At 35.4% G+C, this 16,199-nt stretch overlaps 1 long non-coding RNA gene across 1 annotated transcript in view; it reads right to left on the bottom strand.

The window, feature by feature from the left end:
• Nucleotides 1–16,199, bottom strand: part of LOC123379269 — a 137,648-nt gene that overhangs the window by 120,559 nt on the left and 890 nt on the right. The window lies entirely within an intron of this gene.

Genomic DNA, 16,199 nt, shown 5'->3' with positions numbered 1-16,199 from the left:
TTGTATCTATATTGTAATAAGCCTCTTACTATATAAAGGAGCAAAATAGGTAATTGTAAAGGGCCCTAAGCCTTCTTGGTTATTAACATTTGTTTGAGATATAGTTTTACAAAAGCATTTTTTATTTGACAAGGAGAGGGAGAGGGATGTAGCACCCAGAAAAATGAAAGTAATAAAGTTCTTTCAGGAGGAATTATATGATTTCCTTTTATTTGAGTAAACCATGCCTAATAAAGGAAGATACAAGCATACATGTAGGGAGATACAGGCAAATGTGGCAAAACTGGTGAATCCACCCAAAGGATATATGGGAAAACATTTTTTATCCTTTCAACTTTTCCTAAGTTTACTAACTTTCTAAATAAAAAGTTGGAGAAAAAATTATCACGCACTGATTTTTTAATTTGCTTTACCAATGCAGCTAAACATCACAGAATTTAAGGGAACACTGATATTATAATAGACAAGTTTATATGTATTTTAAAGTCTGAGAAAGGTTGAAATACCATTTTTAAAACACTATCAAGGCTTTGTTTTTTTCCCAATTCTAGAGAAACATGATTTACAGCAGCAGCAGGCCTTATGGGAGATGGCTGGTCATGTAGCTGGAGCAGTGACCTAACACTGCCTCTTGGGGAAGGCAGGAACAAAGTGTATAAAAGAACAGGAGTATACCCAATACTTTTTCTCTTACAATTTAACAGCTTCAAGACTGAACTGTTAGTTGCCTTGAAAGCTTTACCAGTATGCTGCCTTTTCCCTGTCTATCAAACAGTAAAAAACCATAACTGAGAAGTTTCTTCAAAACATATTCATGAAGATTTTATTACTATTAAAAAGAAAAAAAAACTATATTTTAAAGCTGCTTTTTTTTTTTTAACCAAGAAACCTAACATTTGCATAAAAGACAGCCTCTGGGTTGTCTGTACAACTCCCTTTCTGTGGATTTTTCCTCCCAACTCCCCTATCATAGATATTTAAATTCCATGACTCTAGCCAGTCATAACCTACCAGCCAGTGCTTCTCTCTTGTGGGAGTTCAGAATCGGAAATCAGAAAGGATATTTCAGTCTCTGATGTTTTTTGAAGTGGTGACAGGTAAACTCAAGAGTTATGGAATTGTCATTGAGTACAAAATACATGGAAAAGCAGAGAGAAATGTCCATTTGCACAGAAAAATAAGGAAAGACATGTACAGAAAAAAAGAAAAGACACAGAGAGAAGGAGTAATGTCTTACAGCTTTCCAGTCCCACCTGAGCCCAGCCATACTTCCTGCCCATAGGCTCTATGACATTCCCTTGTATTCATATAAAGCCTTTCACCTCCTTTGTACTCACACAGGCTTGCAGTGGGATTCTGTTCCTTAAAGACAAAAGCCTTGATTCCAACAATTTATTGACACAAGAGACACGGGGAAATTTTTGATACAATAACAACAAAAAAAATTAGAACCCCATCCAATAATAAAAACAACAAAAACAACAACAACAAAAAATGTAGATATTGTCTGTGAAATACAATTTTAGAGATAAGCAACCTCCATAGAAAACTGTAATATTTATCCTAACAGAGTCCCTATCTAGGAATAACAGTGGTGACCGGCAGATTGCATTGTTTCTTCAAGATACTCATTCCTCCACCTTATAAAGTCCCTCTCTGGTAATTCTCCCTGTGAAATAAATATATTTCCTACTGCCACAATCTCAGGTTTGGCTACATTATTTGCTTTGGCCAATCCAAAGTAAGCCCAAGTGACTGTACCAGTGCCAGGCAGGAATCTGAGTGGCATCTTGCAGTTCCACAGAGGCGTTCCTTTCTCTCTGACAACACAAGAAAAAACAGGCCGTGAGGCTGTGTTACAATAATGTGAGGATGTGTTACATGTCAACCTTCAATAGGCGATTAGCATGAACAAGAAATAAACCTCTATTGTTAGAAGTCATGGAAATTTTAGAGTTGATTGGTACCGTGGTATACCTGGCATAAGCAGACTGGCACAAGTCTCAAAGAGATGCTCATGACTAATAAAGCCAATGGGTAAGAAAGTAAATACTTCATCTGGAAGTTCATTTAAATATTGCCAATAAGCTTATATTTTAAATACACCCTTGTAGTTTTCAAGCTATCAGACTGTTGATGATTTTAAGGATCTTTAAAGATAATGCTTACCAAAGGATAAATTTACTACTTCTGCCATGTTTCTAAGAACTGTCCACAGGTTTATGAAAAAGACATCCTTCTTCTTAAAGGATATTTCAAAGATATTCTAATTTTACTGTTTGTGCTTTTCCAAAGCCTGTGGGTATAATAAGGCTTTCAAAACAATGTATCGATTGAGAAAAAGTTCTGAATAAATTTTATATTTTCCTTCTACCTTATGAAAACAACCTGAGGCCAAAGGTTCTGATTCTTCCAAATAGTACAAACCAAAAAAATTGTTAATGCCATTCCAATTTTCTTGGTCATTTTATAACACCAGTGGCCTTAAGTCCTCTATAATCCAGATAATAATTTTACTTTTGTTTAAGTATGTCTTTCCGAGGGGGAGCCTGGGTGGCTCAGCCAGTTAAGTGTCTGACTCCTGATTTGAGCTCAGGTCATGATATCACAGTTCATGAGTCCGAGCCCTGCATCTAGGTCTGTGCTGCCAGCATGGAGCCTGCTTGAGATTCTCTCTCTCTCTGCTCCTCCCTGTGCCCGCCCTCTCCCTCTCTCTCTCTCTCTCTCTCTCTCTCTCTCTCTTTAATAAAAAAAAAAAAGAAAAGAAAAGAAAACAGGGGGGGGGGGAGTATCTCTTTCTGAAAACAATGTCATATTTAATAGAGTTTTGATAACTGGAAATAATTATCAAATAAACATAAGATAAAATATGAGGCTTATTCTATACATTGTGCCACTAAGATTAGCTGTGTGACTTTAGGGAAGTCATTCAACCTCTATGAGCCAGTAGAGAAGCTTAGAAAAATGAGGATAATAATCTATACATACTACATATTATAGGAACCAAATGCTATAACACCTTCACTAACCTAAAAAATAAAAAGTCACATTTTCACTATAGAAGCAGAATATATGCTTACATATAGTTTCCATAAACCTTAATACAAAACTAAATTGTTGAAGAATCAAGTAATGTTGGAAATTGTTTCTACTTTACACTAACCTCACTATTAAAACCACAATAAATTATATTAATAAGAGAATTGTCTCATGCAATTCTATTTTTCATTCTAGGTGGTCATTTGATAAACATCTCCATTTAAATACCAAAACAACAACAACAACAACAACAACAACAACAACAACAACGTTAATGTCTTTAAGAAAAGAGATTAGGAAATAATCCCAACATGTTCTAAATTGCATATGTTAATATTTTTCTAAGCTTTTTACTTATATTTACTGATTTAATCCTTGTAACAAGCCTATGAAGAAGTTACTACTATTAGTCCATTATTCATATGAGAAAACTGAGGCACAGATTAAGTAACTGTCCAAAAGTCACAGCTCATAAGTAGCACAGTCAGATTTTGAAACCAGACAGGCAGTATTAAAATTCCATTTCAACCTAATATTATCATACCAGTACGAGCGAAGGAAAAAGATTTTGGGGAAAGATGCAATATAGTTGGGCCAATAAAAACTATTTCACTAGTACATATCAAGTCTGTCTTTTAAATAATCCCTTTCACTTAAATTATTGAAATTTTATATTGGTAGAAATCATGTAAATGCATCGACTAACATAAATGTTGTTCATCTAAATCCATTACTTCCCTTGCTACAATTCCTTTCTTTCATTGTTATTGATGAATCAGCTTTGAAAAATCCATTTTGCTTCACCAGTGGGGCTGAAAAATTTTAATCTCTGAGTTAGACTGTGTTCTTGGTAATGAAAAAGTTGAAAGATCATGAGCAAATAAATGTATAGTAACTGTAACACAACAAATAACAGCTAGAGCATCTAGAACAGATCTTTGATACAGCACAGTACTCCACAAGAATACACTCCAAATGGTGTACATAGCATGTATCTACCATAGCTTTTAAAGAATGAATACGTACAGATGACAATGTAAAAAAAAAAAAAAATCCCATGGAATGACCTGTGTAAATATGTAACAACTCTCTGCATATAGTGAAACACATTTTAGATTGAGATTTGAATACTAATGACAATTTCTTGTAAGCTATTACTTTTATAAAGAAGATCTGCCATTTAAACACTGAAATTTCAACTCTGAAATTTCAACTGTGATTTGAGAAATCATTAACTAGCCAAAAAAAATTTTTCCAAGTTGGAATTATATTCAAAACCTTCAAGAAAGACTCACAAGACTCAGTTTAATTTAAATAACTTAAATTTGACATATTCAAATAACTCAGAGCTTTTAAATTTAAAGAAATGAAAAAGAAAATATCCAAGTCCCAATATGAGAGAAAGGTGACAAAAATCCATTACTTTTAGGAGAAAAGAGTCAAACATTTCCAAGGAGACTATTTGACTCCTTAGAAAAACTAATTTGCCTAAAATGAGCCAGGATTTTATTATTGGTCCATTATGAAAAAGTAGATCTTATGCATTTTATTCCAATTTTTCAAATGAGAAACTTCAGACAGATTAAATATAAAAGAAGGGTCCCTATATTTTACATCTAAATTTGCTCAAAGGCAAGTTATCAACAGAATAGAAATGTGGTTACACCAGTGTGTCACAGAATAATGATTACTATAGTGAGTCAAATGGATAAATACTGTTTCTGTAAATTCTCAAAACAACTTTCTTTAGTACTGTAAACTGCAAGGAACTAAAACAACAATTGTGAAATTACTATATTTTAGCTTTTAAGAAACTTGGTGAGGGATCTTTTTTTCCCCTAGAATGTATCTGTTGCTTTTCTAACAATATCAATAAGCCCAGGAGGGCATCTACACACATTTCCAAGTTTTAATAATAGTCAACGTATTAAATAACTAATCCAGTATAATGCACCATTCCAAAGTAGAGTGTTTGGCCAATATACCTCTTCAGAGAGATACTGTAATTGCTTCACTCCACTTTCAATAAACGATCTATAATGAAAGTTGCTTTTTTAGGCTTAACCTAGAGCTGTATCCTGTGGGAAATGATGGGTCTTTGTAAAATGTGTTACAGTTTACTAATAAGGATGCAGAAGAAGCACAACTGATGAACCAGCAAATCTGCTCTGACTTATTTGGTCTTTGCTGCATGAATTTGAATATCATCAAAATACATTATCCTTATCCTTAACCTGCTTCCTATGATTCACTCTATCCTCACACTTATTTCAAAAGGAACTTTAAGCACTTGAATATTTTACATACCTGTGCTGGTCCTACGGCATTACATAAAACAGAATATTTTTTTTTCTAAAGGACAAAAATGAAGCTTTGAATAGAAAGCAGTAACCAAGTGAATATTCAGGACCTGGACAAAAGCAGAGAGCATTTACATAGCAATATCTATATTTGATACTGATATATAATCAGAATTTCTCACGTAAAAATAACAAATTACCTTCCCTGAATATTTACCAACTGACTATCAGGGAACCATGAAGATGTGGATTATGAGTCTCTTTTCACCAATAACAGATTGTTTTATCTTGAACACACCTGTTAATTCTTCTCTCCCTGCCTCTGACTCCCTTCCTACCTTCTGTCCATCTTGCCTTCATTTCTGATTCATTCATGAATTCATGTAACTTCTGTTGAGGGTATAACATATGCTGGGCATTATGGCTGCCTCTACGGATACAAAGATGAACAAAATAGTTGTGCCCCAATGGAGTTCCTAATCCTTTGAGTGAGAGAAAAAAATAAATACCTATACTATAAAATACTATAAGAAAGGTTTATTCAGAGTGCTCTGAAAGCAGACAAAGGGATATAATTCAGTTTCCCAGAGATGGTGACACAGGAACTGAGTTGTGAAAAATCAAGTAGGCTGTATGGGTGAGGAAGTGGGGTGGGACAGGTATTTCTAGCAGAAGAAATAGGAGAGGTGACATACCACAACCTCTGTAATTACTTAGCTATGGGTCTAGGGTCGGTCGCAAATAAGGAACGGATGGATTCTCCAAAGTTGGGTGCATACCCTAAGGGTGCCTAAGACAAAGAGAAGAGTACAGGAATAAAATATTAAAATTTCTTTTACAATTATTCTTACCACCTTTTTTAAAAAAATTCTATTTTTGAACATACTATTTAATGAAAATAACTTTTTAGTATTCTAAACCTTGTACATGTGTATCATTTGTAAATAAATAAATATACACTGGGTATACACCCTCCAAAAATTTTAATTAGTGGTATTGCAATAAAAGAAAAAGAAAGAACCTCATAACCTATATTATCCTGAAAGTGATGCATAAGAACAAAGGATTTTAAGCAAATGAGTAATGACAGGATTTTAAAAGATCATTCTAACTGTATTCTAGAGGGTAAATTCGAAGACGAGTCCTCAGACAAACAGTTATAAAGCCACTGTAGTAATCCTCGTGAGAATATCTGAAACAATGATGGTGGCACAAGAGGAACACCAAGGAGGCTGCTTGTAAGAAAAAAAGAGTATAAAACTATAAATCACACTAACTTACATCATTCGTTACACTTTGGCCCTACACAATTCCACAAAGATAATTCCTATACCCTTCCAAAAGCTGGCTTACAAATCAAGTCATAATGTACTATTATCTGATTTGAGATCATTAAAACTTAAAGATGAAATTATATTCTTATTTCATCATGAGGACCAATATTTGAAAATCAATATAATCACTGTTCCTACTAGATCACTCTAGTTTTTTTTTTTTTTTTTCATGTAAGCTAATGTAAATCTTAATCAGAGAAGACGGGAAAGAGGGAAGGAAGGAGGGGGAGGCAAAAGTGAAGGGAACTGGAGGAGAGAAAGTGAAGATGCTGAGATCACTACCTAATTAACCAATGCCATCATATTGGTGATAGAACAAAGATAGTATTGTTTCCAGTTTCCTTTTCTGTTTTACCAGGAAAGTTTCATAGGCCAGGGACTTTTAAATAAATCTGCTTCCAAATATATCACAGATTTCCTTTGCTAAGAGCCAGAAACCAAACAAAAGAGAACAAATAATAAGATATAACTTGGGTAAGTTATGCTTTATCCACGGAGTTTGAACAGTTGGATTCAACAAAATTAGATATACTTTCTGAATAACTTATCTCCATTAAGTTTAAACTGTGGGAAAGGAAAAGATATGATAATAGAATTTGATTAAGTTGTACCTTCGAGTACTATTCTCCATCAACATTTAAGAATTCCTTACCTATTTCTGAATGAATAAATCAATTACTGTTCAAATTTTATTTCAGATCAAAGCACTTGGTCCTACATAAGAAGTATCATATTGGTGGCCCTGTTGCCAGAAAAGCCGCATGTGATTAAACTGGAAATGTTACCACCATAGCAGATAACTTTTCAACTAGGACAAAATGGAATATTATATGAGATATCCCTAGTGGCATTTTGTAATAGTTCCTTATCCTGGCTTTCTAAAGGGTAAAGTGTTTTCTAAGAATTTCACGTGGCCTTCAATGGCATAGCTCCTCTCTTAAATTACTCTGGCTTTCCCACAATCCTGCCAGTCAGACTTATATTGAAACTGGCTGAATGGTGTAGTGACAATAAATGGATTCTCAAGGATTATTCACAAGAACTCAAAATATATAAAGCATTTTGGGGCTGCCTAGCTGGCTCAGTTGGTAGAGCATGAGACACTTGATCTCAGGATTGTTAAATTCAAGCCCTCAGCGGGCATACAGATTACTTGAAAAAAATAAAATACATAAAGTATTTTAACATTACTGTTAAAAATCATCATATAATGTTAAAAACGAGTTATCTTATGTATAGGGCGCCTGGGTGGCTCACTCAGTTGAGCGTCTGACTCTTGATTTTGGCTCAGGTCACGACCTTCCTGGGATCAGGCCCGGCACGCCTGCATCAGGCTCCCAGCTGACAGTGTGGAGCCTGCTTGGGATTCTCCCTCTCCCTCTCTCTCTGCCTCTTTCTTTCCCTCTCATTCTCAGTAAATAAATAAACATTTTTTAAAAAATGTATAGTCACTTTTTGTAATGAAAAGAGGGAGAGATGGTATATTCCTGTAATTTCTCACAGCTCTAGAAATTCACTGGATGCAGACTGACAGCTCAGAGAACAAAATGCCATCCTACAGATTCAAAAAGTGTTTATTAATCATTCTAAATTTCATTCCTCTTTTTAATGTATTCTGAGAATATCGTGGCAATCAGCATTACATTATTGTTGTAATGATAGCTTAGGAGGCAACAAAAATCCTCTCTGGGATGCTGAAATCAGATAAGTTAGAGACAGCTGACAGAGCACTGTAGGGGCACTTTGTTTAGAAATAGCAGGTAAGGTGCCTTCTACAATAGTAAAGTCATCCCAGGTTTTCATTCCAAAACTCCACAGATTTACTTCTGAACTAACCCTACATGAGCCTCAAAAACAAAATATATTCACCACCAACAATAAATTAGCTGACATGTGAGCACATAACATGTGGCTTTAAATATAGCACTAAATTATTCGTCCTCCATAGAGATAGAATGGACTCTGATTCATAGAGCAGGTAACAAACCTAAGGCTCTCAATCACGGCTGAAGGAATTTACGTGCACTGCAGACATTCACTCTCTGTAGAAGGTCATCGCTTCACAGCCTGGGAAATAATCCCTGCCAGCGGACTTGCAAAGTGCCTGAGGCATAGCTCCTGAGAGGCATAACTCCTCTTCTTTCAAGGCTAGAGGTCGGAGCTATGATCACAGCTCAGTCAAATTTAAAGGAAAAATGTATCTAGGGTCAAAAATATCCTAAGGAAAAATAGAAGACTAAAACTAAAAAAATATACTGTGCTCCTCTGGGCTTCGGCATGGTGATAGAAAAACCTGTTGCAGAATATTAAATGTAGATGTTTTTTCATCTGATAGCTTCAAAATAACTAAACTAAAACTGAATACAGAATCGAATGCATGTCATGCTGCAATCTGGTTTGCGGACATTTTTAAATGCTACAAATCCTTTTAAATCCTCATCAGCCTAAACATTCTAGAAAAGAAAAAAAAAATCAAGTTTAAGTGACTTAAACATGAAATGTGAGCAATGGCTCAATGATTAAATGACTGCATCAATTAACTTGAGTACACAGAAAGAATGTTGCTCTTTCAAAGCAGTGTTAATTCTGCCTCTGATCAGACAGACTCCTGCTCATATCAAGGTTGTTGCTTCATAAAACACAACTCATACAGCAAAAGAGGAGAAATGATTTATAAATAAGAATAAACTGTTTGGGAATTCTTCATAAAATACATAAACTAAATTGATGTTTATGTGAAAAATACAGTCATTTCCATACACTTCCAAGAGTGAAAAACTCTGAAAATTGTTTTTGAAAATCATGAGACAGATGAAATTACCATAAACTCAACAAAAGTGGCTTGGTACCCATAAAAATCATAAATGAGTGTATTTAAAGATTAAATGCATTTCTGGATGTACGCATTGCAAAGGGGAAAGTGTTTTATTTTGGTCATCTCTGCCAACTGCTATTACATGCTGTCACTTTCAGTAAGGGGAAATGTATTTGCAAAAGCACAGTGAGCACAACAGGCCTTAAATCAGACAAGTTGGGGACTGCTGACAAAGCGCTGTCTGCACTCTGCCTACCAGGGCCCTTGAATATCAGGATTTTATGGCGTGTTTTCCTGACATATCTGATACTTAGTAAACCCTACTGCCTGCTTAGAATCTGGAGTACTAAACTACTTGCTATTTCTAAGTTTGCTCTCACTCTTTCAAAGGACCAGGCTCTACCCTGGCAAGAAGGAAAGGAGTAATCCCTGATGAACTAACTGATTTTGCCCTTTCATTCTTCCTGGCTTTTCCAATCTCAGTTCAGGGGTTACTTCCTCACGGTTTTCTGTGTTACTCAGAATGTTATGGTGAGGTAGTGAGTTAACTCTGAAATCTCTTCAGCTTACACCAAAGTTTTCTTTCTCACTCATACAAAGTCTGTTTCAAGTCTGGCAGCTCTCCACAGCGGCTTCCAACTGGTGAGTGCCAGTTCTATCTCTGTGACAGGGTTATCTTAACATGCCATACTCATATTGCCATGAAAAGTTAATAAATATCTGGAGAGCAAGGTACTATCTCATAACTGCTTTGGCCCAGAAGGGCACCACTTCTGTCCACAGGGCATTGGCTAAAATTAGTCACAAAGCCATGCCTAGCGGTAAAGAGCCTGGGCCATATACCCTTCCCAGTAGATCTGGAAAAAGAGAAGAATAACACATGGGTAAGTACTTTAAGTCTCCACTATACATTTTTCTAACCCTGTCCTATAAGTGTAGATTGAGTACCCACAATGCACTCTCCACTTTGTCTTCACTCCACCATAGAATATAAATTGTTTATTATCTATTTTACTTCATTAGTCAATAGCTCTTTGAAAGGAACAACCAGATGCTGTCTTCCTGACTAAATTCCATAAACAGAGAAACAAACATAATCACAGAAAGTCTGATGCATGCATGTCTAACGTTATTTGAGAAGTTCTAATTACTAAGATATGGTAGCAACATCAAAAATATATTTAACTTTGGGGTGCCTGGGTGGCTCAATTGGTTGAGTGTCCGACTCTTGATTTCATGGGATTGAGCCCCGTGTCAGGCTCCATGCTTAGCATGGAGCCTGCTAAGATTCTCTCTTTCTCTCACTCTGCCCCTCTCCCCAATTTGCACTCTCTCTCTCTAAAATAAAAAAGCAAAATAAAAATAATAATTTTTGGGGGCGCCTGGGTGGCGCAGTCGGTTAAGCGTCCGACTTCAGCCAGGTCACGATCTCACGGTTCGTGAGTTCGAGCCCCGCGTCGGGCTCTGGGCTGATGGCTCAGAGCCTGGAGCCTGTTTCCGATTCTGTGTCTCCCTCTCTCTCTGCCCCTCCCCCGTTCATGCTCTGTCTCTCTCTGTCCCAAAAATAAATAAACGTTGAAAAAAAAAATTGAAAAAAAAATTGAAAAAAAAATAATAATTTTTTAACTTAATATGAAAACAACTGTTTATTCAACATCAACAAATATTCACCGAATGTTTCCTGTATGCCAATCAAAATCTAGGTTCAGAGAGAATGGTTGTAATTGACATAAACAAAGACCTTTACATGTAGAAATTCACATTCTAATAAAGACATGCAATAAATAAACATCAGAAACAAATATCCAAAACAAGAATGCCAGAAATGAGAAAATACCAGTAGGAGAGCTACCTAAGCAGGCTGATCAGAGAAGCACTCTATAAAGGTAACATCTGAGAGACACATGATGATAAGAAGCCAACAATTAGAAAATGTAAAGCAAGGGTATTTTAAAAGGAGAATACAGGGGCGCCTGGGTGGCTCAGTTGGTTAAATGTCTGACTTCGGCTCAGGTCATGATCTCACAGTCCCTGGGTTCAAGCCCCGCGTCGGGCTCTGTGCTGACAGCTCGGAGCCCGGAGCCTGTTTCAGATTCTGTGTCTCCCTCTCTCTCTGACCCTCCCCCATTCAAGCTCTGTCTCTCTCTGTCTCAAAAATAAATAAACGTTAAAAAAAAAAAATTTTTTTAAAAAAAAGGAGAATACAGCTAGTCCAAAGTGTAAAGCAAACGTAGTATATTCAAGAATGTAGAATATATATACGATGCATATAAATTAGAAACACCCCTAACTATAGTTACATGTGAAATTATCTTGCAATAAGGACCTTATGTAAAGTTCAAGATACTGTCACTTTTATGGAATTAACCTCTAAATTGTAGAGTTAAAGCACCCTTCCCAGCATATCTCATCACCATCAACCATCAATGTTATTAAGTGCCTTACATATGAAAGAAAAGCAGCTATTATCATATTTAATTTTTTTAAATCAGACTCTTCACTTAAAAAATACAATCTTTTAGAAAATAAGGCAAAAATATATGAAGTGTGAGTTAATACCAAAATTTTAAAGCAATGTGTGACAAGAATAAGACATATCTTCAGAAAGTATAAGGCTAATTACCAAATAAAATTATCTACATAAATTTTTATTTCTATATTATCCATAAACTCAAGTTTCAAGAATGGATGGACTAGATGGATTTTCACTAAATTTGCAGGATACAGTAGGCATATTTCTGCCTTAAGAAACATTCTGTGTGTTACATACAATATTCATTTGCAGGGCACCCAAAAAAGGCAGAGACTAACTTTCCAGAGCAGCTAAAACTAAAAAGTACAACAAAAGGACCATGAAATCTTAAAGGGGTGGTGATAATGAGAGATAGGCCATTTTAGCATTTAAAACAATGCTATGGATGGGCAGGGAGAAATTCGTGGTTTCAAACTTGAACTCCAAATTATTCAACTCAAAGGCAATCAATCCAAATTCCATGCACTGGTTTGCAATAACAGCAATTCTCATATATACAATAGGATATAGTGTGTCCCAGAATGAGTGGTAATAGGGATTTATATATTTAATGATAGTTGGTGATTCTCCCAAACTATGCAGAGGAGGCTAACTACTATATAATAGAGATTATGAACTAAAAAGAGGAAAAAAAGTTTGTTGACCTTTTTTATGTTTATTTTATTTTTGAAAGATAGAGAGACACAGAGACAGAGCATGAGTAGGGGACAGAGAGGCAGAATTTGAATCTGTCAGCACAGAGCCCAATGTGGGGCTCGAACCCATAAACCGTGAGATCATAACCTAAGAGCTGAAGTGAGACACTTAACCAACTGAGCCACCCAGGTAGCGCAAAAAAATGTTTGTTTTAGTTAATGTTTGCCCAGAAGCAAATCCTGAGACAAAGATTCATATGCAATTGGTTATATAGGAAAAAGCAATGGTAAGGTAAGACAGAAGTGAAACTTGGAAGGAAAGTCAAGCATAAAGGGTTGGTTATTAATCAAGTATCCACTGTGGATTAAAAAGAAATAAAAATAATAATAATAATTCCTCTGGGGACATCTGGCAACCAGTTTACAGCAGTGTAGCCAGTATGTGAAAGGGTGAAAAGGGTTTTATATAGTTTTATATAGTCATTCATGTCAGTCATTAACTGAGGGATACTCCCAGGCAGTATTAATTATCTGGCATTGCTGGTCTACTGAGCAGGAAGGCAAAGTGGGTTCTGGTGACAAGAAAGAGTCCTCAGGCAAAGGAATACGATTGCTGTATGTAACAGCCAGCATACACTGACATGGCAAGAGCAAGGGTATATTGGTGGTAAACTGATCAACACGTGGATGGAAATAATCTAGAAGACCCATCAGAAGTGTGATTTGAGCTGGACTCTGAGAAATGGGTTGGATTTGGTTAAGGGAAAGCATTTAAGTTAGGAAATGTGGCATGAGCAAAAGCACTGAGGTAAGAAAGCATAAGAGGCATCCTAGATCAGTTATAAGCCAGTTTGGCTAGATCATGGAAACAGTTTATATAGGATATTCTTGGGAAAGTATGGCAAAAAATATGTGTTGGGTCCATATTACAGAAGGCAGAAATGCTAAGCTAAAGAGTTTTAACTTTTTCCCCAAGTATTAAGGAACATTAAGTGCCCAAGCAGGACAATTAATAAAATAAAAACATTACTTTATGGCATTAATATCCATGTTGGAACCAATCTTGTCCTTGGAATGTAAAATCCTATAGGATAGGAACTGAATCTGTTCAGTTTCGTTGGGGGAGGATTACATGCAGAAAGGATTCAGTAACCTATTAGCGATGAGCACCTGAAATTCAAAGAACCATGGTATCTAAATACCAATGGTTTCTAAATACCATTTTCTACTAAAAGGAACCAATATTCCTTGGAAAAAGGACTGATTCCAGATCTGTGCAGAATATTTACAGTAAGAGCTTAAAATATTTTGTCATGCCAGAAAGGAAGTAAACTGTCAAACACTACAGTAGTCTGATCAAAAGAACCCAGGGACCCACTTAGGGTTCCCACTGACCAAAGAAGTAATTTGAACATCAAAATAATAAATATTATAGAAATATTTTTAGATAATAATATCTTCAATAACTTGAAATATATTAAAATTTTTAACAACCATGAGTTCCTAAGTATATTTAAAAACTTGAAGGGGGCGCCTGGGTGGCTAAGTTGGTTAAGTGTCTGACTTTGGCTCAGGTTATGATCTTGTGGTTCGTGAGTTTGAGCCTCACATCTGACTCTGTGTTGACAACTCAGAGCCTGGAGCCTGCTTCAGATTCTGTCTCTCTCTCTCTTTGTCTCTCTCTTTCAAGAATAAATAAACGTTAAAAAAAATTAAAAAACAAACTTGAAGGATATTAGGGAACTAACTCATTATTCTAAAAACTAGGAAATAAATGAGAAAATTTCACATTTATGCCATTTTTTTCTGTGTAAACTGTACTAAATGAGGTAAAGTTCTTCACTATAAAAGAGAATTTCTGTTAATAAATGTAGCATGATCAAATAAAAATATCATCATTTTGCGACTTGTAATGAAATAATGGAAGTAAGCAATAATAATTGATGGCTACTAAAACTATTAGCTGGCAAGTTGATGGGATAATTTATGTTTATCATAAACTTTAACAGCCTAACAATATCTAAACCCAATAACCAACTGTAACAAGAAATAGACAGTGTATGCCACTTAATGTAAAATAATAGGTAATAAATAACACCTATAAAGTCTCCTCATTGAAAAAAAAAATTTTTAATCTGAAAAATCCTGTAGATTTAACTGCCGGTTTACAAGAAATATAGGCAATAAGATAATGTGAGAATACAATTTACAAAATTCAGAATATGGGAAACTCTACAGAGCAGATAATCATTATTCTCAAATAAATTGCAAGAAAAACTACAGGAGAATCTATAGATCAAAAAACATCAAATGTAATGTGGAGACTTTTTAAAGTCCTGATTTGAGCAAATCAACCGTAAAATATATTAAAGAAAATTTGAGACAATAACATTTGATACTGAACATCTCTTCTATATTATGGAATTACTGTTAAAATTTTAGTCGTACTAATGACATAGTTATATTCTTTTTAGGAGCCATTTTACATCTTAAATATATATTCATAATTCCAAAAAGCTTACCCTTAAATATTTATTAATAAAATAATATAGTGTCTGGTGTTTACTTCACAAGAATACTAAAGACTGGAATGACTATATATTTATAATTGTTTACACTATATGATTAATGTATGAGTGCTCCTTATACTAATCTATGTAATGTAAGTTTGAATACAAGATTGGGTATTCCAAGTGAGTTAACTAAAACTTAGTATTTCTGAGGTCTTATGTGATCCTGGAAATCATTAAAGACTAAAGACAACTACTCACAGAAAAAAGCACAGTACACAGGTTTAAAAAGCAGTAAAGATGCGGTGCCTGATGGCTCAGTCAGAAGAGCACACAATTCTCGATCTTGGCATACTGATTTCAAGCTCCACAATGGGTGTAGAGGTTACTAAATTCATTCATTCATTCACTTTAGAAAAAAAATACAAAAGCAAAAAAAAGAAAAAGAATAAAAACAGCAGTAATGAAAGCAAATGTCGACCGGTATACATAACTTCACTGTCATGAGAGAAAGCTTCCAATATCTCAAATTCAGGCAGGAAGCAGTGGTCAACCTTAACATAACAGACTCCTTAATATGCTGAATGCCAAGGATGCATTTCAGTAAAGAAAAAAACTCTGGTCCAGGAGACTACCAAAACCTAGCTTTGTAATCTCGAACTCACGCAACTTCTTTAGGCTTTAGGAAATGAAATAATTAACAGCACAAATAATGGTGGTGTGAGTACTAGCTAAACCCTCAACTTCCTAAGAGCTTTACCCTCTTTTAACCTCATAACCCAAAGAGGTGTTATGGGAGTTTGATATACACCCTTCAAAGGACGATTAAATGAATGAAGAATCAATACATAGTACCATTTTGCACATGAGGAGTTGAGTTTCAGAGGCCCAGAACTTATTTAAGGTCATATACTGGAGTAAGTTGGTCCCGCCAATATGCCAGGTTTATTCAACGCGCAAGTCGACTTTGAACACGCCACTGCATTGAAGCATACAGGAGAGGTTAGGTGACTGGTGTGAAATACTGAAAAAC

The sequence above is a fragment of the Felis catus genome, chromosome A1 (genome assembly GCF_018350175.1).
Source record: "Felis catus isolate Fca126 chromosome A1, F.catus_Fca126_mat1.0, whole genome shotgun sequence".
In the NCBI taxonomy this organism is placed as follows: domain Eukaryota; kingdom Metazoa; phylum Chordata; class Mammalia; order Carnivora; family Felidae; genus Felis; species Felis catus.
Note: the sequence above shows the minus strand (reverse complement) of the source record. Positions and strands in the feature narration are given on the sequence as shown.